The following is a 5350-nucleotide window of genomic DNA, read 5'->3' as shown; positions in this document are numbered from 1 at the left end:
CGCGACGAGGAAAAATAGCAGATTGACAGCAAATACTTACTCATGCTTTAGATAACTCCCAGAGGACTTTCGGGGCGAACGTTTTTAAAAACATTTTCTTTAACCTTCAGGTTCAGTTAGTACACTATAGGAGTGACTTATGTTGACGAGCTCAGTTATCCGGTACGCGGTGTCAGAATGTTTTTCAAGCGCACCTAAAAAAAATTTCAAGATTATTACTACTGCAATCGCCTACGAAACGAGTCGGTGGGAAATTATCAGCTAACCTGTATGAGCCAATGAGAAGATACTATATCCCTTGCAGTCTAGCATTTTGCTTATCCGTATTTTATATTTTCTCTCGTGACTATTAGCTGCATCGTTCTACTGTACAGTTTCCTTCGCTGCAAGAACTTCGGCTCGGTCAGTTTATTTCATCATTCTTCCACAAATACCGCAAACTGCTGAACAGCCTGGAAAGGGAAGTATAATTCATGATCCCCAGTCAGCTTTTAGACCCAGTGCAAAAGTACGTTTATCTAATTCAATTACTCACAGGGGACTCAGAGCAGGAAAAGGAAATATACAGAAGTATATCAATGTGTTAGAGCGCATGCGGCAGGTATTACTAAATCCTGATTGGGAGCTTACTAGTGTCGTCGAAAAGAAAAGTCTACAATCATTGCATTCTTCCTGTGATAATATATGTGGTACAAACTTGGAGGATAACAATCAAGCTGGATAACTAGATAAAGACACCGCAACCAGAGATTGCACGACAAATGTTGGCTGAGAGACAGGAAAAAAGAGTCGTGGATCAGAGAGGAACCGGAAAAACCAATATTCTACTTAACCTTAGGATAAACAAATATAGAGTAGGGGAAGCTGAGTATTGCGTAGGGCGGATAATCAGTGGATTATGACAGTTACAAAAGAGAAGCGCAGTCGAAGACGGCAGCAGATTTGCCCGCACAAGCAGGAATCAGCTAGCGCAAGACAAAGGTAAGGGGAGATCCATGGGAGAGGAATTTGTCCGGCAGCGGGTATAAAGTAGAGTGTAAGTAGAGTGTATGTTGAGCTAAGGTGCCGCCTGGGGAAAAATTAGGCGAGAGTACAGCGATCGTAATGGATTTTGGTGAAGACGCGCTTCGCGGTATATTCAGTGTAATTTTGCAGCGGGCGCTGAGAGCTATTGCACGCGTACGCTCTCATATTGATGCTTTATTTCAACTGCAAACTTATATTCACACCTTTTTTGTTGCGTATACATATTTGACGCATCGGTTATACAACATGAAGTTTTCAACTTTGCTGTCATTGTCAAGTGGGTAGTCTGCTAGCGAGGGCGCGTTCGTTCCTCGGATGCTGGCGAACGCCCAATTTTCCTCACCTGAGTAGTAACATTTCGTGTGGTTTTACTTGATTTAGTGCGCCCGTGACTCTTGTCGGCCGTTACCAATTTTATTTATTTATTTATTTATTTATTTATTTATTTATTTATTTATTTATTTATTTATTTATTTATTTATTTATTTATTTATAGGTACTGCGATCTTTTCCAAGATCTTAGCAGGGTGGGAACATACAAGTACATTCATACAAACATACAGTTCAAGCAATCATGCCGACGCTTTAATTCAGAATGGCAAAAGGACAAAATGCGGGAAGAAAGGAACAAATAAAGTATATGCGGTTGATTCATGAATGCAGGTGCGCGTGAAAACGGGATAAAGAATTTTGTGTAACGAATTCACCAGGAGGTATATTCCAATCAACTATCACTCCCTGCTAGGGAGTGTTTATGACGAGTAGCAAAACCAGTTAAAGGTGTTAAGATGTGTGAGGTATCAATATGGTAGTGGCCATTCATTAGCTGAAAAAGAATTTTAATCTGGAAACACGATATTGTTCTGTAATCGAAGGGAAGCCACTACGTTTAAGGAGATCTGTTATAGAAGTTCGACCGTAAGAATTGTAGATGAATCGGACAGCTTTCTTTTGAATTCTTTCTCATTTTTCAATATTTGTTTCTTGTAGGGGTCCCAAATGATTATTGCATATTCTAAAGTAGGATGAAATATTGCATTATATGCCAGGAGGCGGACAGTTGGTGTGGAGAATTTTAGTGACCATCTGAGGGTGAACAATTTGCGAAGACAATTATCCATTACAGTGTCAGTATGTTTTGACCAGGAAAGATTGTGGGATATGTGTATACCGAGATATTTATAGTGAGATACTTGGGATATATAAGTGTTCTGGGCAAAATAGTGGAAGAGAAGGGGCTTTTTTCTTAGTTTTATTTTCATAAAGACGGTTTTTTCATAGTTATTAGGCATTTGCTATTGATGGCACCATGCAACTGTTTTGCCAAAGTAACTATTTAGCCTGATTTGATCTTGGGGTGAGTCAATTTCACAATATAGCATACAATCATCCACATAAAGTTTAATTTTTACAGATAGATTATTGCCAATGTCATTTATATAAAGCAAGAATAAAAGAGGACGCAGCACGGATCCCTGCAGAACGCCAGAGGCAACCGGAATGTGTTGGAGGAAGTCTGGTTTATTGTAACGTATTGGAAACACTTGGTTAAGTACGTCTGTATCCATTTGAATAGCTTATCGTTTTTAAGCATAAAACTTAATTCGTGAATTTGCTGTGGGCTACTTTATCGAATGCTTTACTGAAATCCATGAATATAGCATCGGTTTGTTTTCTATTATTTATTGTGTTGGCAAAATGTTGAATTATTTCTGCTAACTAAGTGGTTGTGGAAAAGCCCTGCCGAAATCCATACTGAGCCTTTGTCAATACGCAATGCTCATGAAGGAAACCGATTACATGCCTATAGTCTATGTGTTCAAAGATTTTGCATGTTGTCGAAGTCAGAGAAAGTGGTCGATAGTTTTTTATGCAATTCTTGTTCCAGATTTGTGTAAGAGTTTCATTATTGCTGTTTTCCAGTCATCCGGAAGCAGGCCATCCTGAAGCGATTTACTAAACAAAATTTCCAAGTATTTCGCACACCACTCGGCATAACGTTTTAAGAAAGCGTTTGGTATGCCATCTGGAAGGGGGGATTTTTTTTCATCAATTTTTAACAGTATGTGACGTATACCATTCTCATAAATAACAATATAGGGAATGGAAGGCAAATCCATGTTAAAAGAAGGCAGACAACCGTCATCCGTTGTGAATACACTACGGAAATGCTTGTTAAAAGCAGAACATACAACCTGCTCATCGTGTACACTCTCAACGTCTATTATAAACATATCGGACAGGGAAGAAGAATGACTCCCCATCCTCCAGAATTTCCCTGGAGACGCTTTCATGAAACTAGGAAGTTGGACATTAAAGTAGTTCTGTCTGTCATTTATTATCATTTGTTTTAATTTGTTTGATGCTTTCTCAATGACCCTTTCGGAATTGGAACTAGTTTTCAATTTTGCGGTATTTTTAGGCCGTTTAAGCCTGCGTTGCTGGCGCAACGTCTCCCGGGAAATCCAGGGATTCCGACGCGTAGCCTTACTCGCAATTGTCGGGACAAACTGTTGCATACAGTTGAATATAATGCCTTTAAGTAAAAGCCACAGATCATTCATGCTAGCTGTGTTATCTTTAAAGTCGTCCAGGTGAAATGCTAGTGTATCAATTACAGACGCGTCATCTGCACGAGGAAAATTCGGGTAATACTGAATCTTGTCATTTTTACTGCGAGGGGCACATTGCAACGGCAATAACACTGCTTGATGATCTGAAATGCCGTCTGTGACCATACATGAGACATCATGTTGTATTTTTCCACTTACAAAATATAGATCGAGAACTGCATTTGAATCTTTGTGGGTTCTAGTTAAATCCTCAGCTATCTGTAATGAGCCAAATTAAAAGCAGTATCAATCATTTCACTATCAATATTTGTGGTGGAGCGGGATGTGAATGTCCCCCAGTCGACACTTGGCAAGTTAAAATCGCCGGTTATGATTAATTTATCTGCTTATTTTATATGGCTGTACATATATTCTCTTAAAGGGAAGCTGAAGAGTCTGTCGAATTCAATAAGACGCTCATATACGGATGCGGGAATCTTATAAAACATGTAGGTAAAATTTGGGTTTTTTTTTTCAATTAGGAGCGACGTAATCTTCGGTTGAAATTGCGCTGTAGCTCCGCCCCCCGTCGAATGCCGCGCGCTGCTGCTGACGCTGACGATGCGAGGGGAGACCGGAAACCGCGGTGTTGTGACGTCATCTCTAGTGTTTCGTTCCTTCGCAGCGTCCGCGACCGGGCCTGACCGCGCTTGTTTCTGCGTGCGTGCCATCGTAATCTGCTTCGATCGACCCTGCATTCCTTTGTTGGTGCGCCGGCGTGTATGTAAAGTGGTAGTCAACGTACGTGGTAGTCAACGTGAGTGGTAATCAACGTGAGTGGTAGTCAACATGGTAGTCAACAGATGAAGGTCGCTACACGTACTGCATGAACCGGGAAGCTTTTCACGCGTTTAAACTGTCTTTGTAGATTGCCGACAGCTTTGGACAGCGCACAAATGCCGACGATCGCATCCCCGCTTACGTTCCACGAGGAGGCATGCATGAACACAACACTGCAGTTGTTTGACCGGAAACGAGCTCACTAGATCGGCGAGATCACTAGATCGCTTTGCAAAAAACATACTCACCAAAGAGCATTTCCAACACGAGGAGATCCCAAGACTTTGATTTCGTTCGCGTCGAAAGCAGTGCTCGCACCAGCATCGTTTGCTTCTTCGAGAGGCCGGCTCTTCGCAATCGGCTCGTACATGTAGGGAGTAACGCCGAACTCCTCAGAAAAACGCAGTCTCTCTAAATTTTTCATTACCGTCTCAGAAAAACAGCACCAAACTACCTGGTACGGCGCTTCATGTGTAGCGGCAGCGGTCGCTTCGGATGAACCTAGTGTTGACGTCACGAGGCGCCCGACCAATCACAGGCGGAAACGAGAGGCGCGAGCTGAGCGTGTCCGCCGCTGCACTTTTCGTCGAAATAAAATATATTTGCGCTTTCTTTCGCTCAATTTCGATACGATATTCGAATTTGGAGGGTCGAAAACCATTATGTACAGATGTTCACTCTGTTTTTCTGGAAAACCTTTCAGCTTCCCTTTAAGCATTCCAAGTTTGCAACAGGCCAGTTAGGGGGCCTGTATACGGCACCAAGAATGTATTTGACGTTGTTAATACAAAAGGCGCAGAAAGCACTTTCTACTCCCGAAGTGTCCGACATTCTTAAGATTTGAAGGGAATGTTTAAAAAGAATAGCTACGCCCCCTCCTCTTCTACCGCGGTCTTTTCGCATTATTCTATAGTTTATCGGGACAAATTCGC

The sequence above is a fragment of the Dermacentor andersoni genome, chromosome 7 (genome assembly GCF_023375885.2).
Source record: "Dermacentor andersoni chromosome 7, qqDerAnde1_hic_scaffold, whole genome shotgun sequence".
In the NCBI taxonomy this organism is placed as follows: Eukaryota; Metazoa; Arthropoda; class Arachnida; order Ixodida; family Ixodidae; genus Dermacentor; species Dermacentor andersoni.
This window is presented reverse-complemented; position numbering follows the sequence as displayed.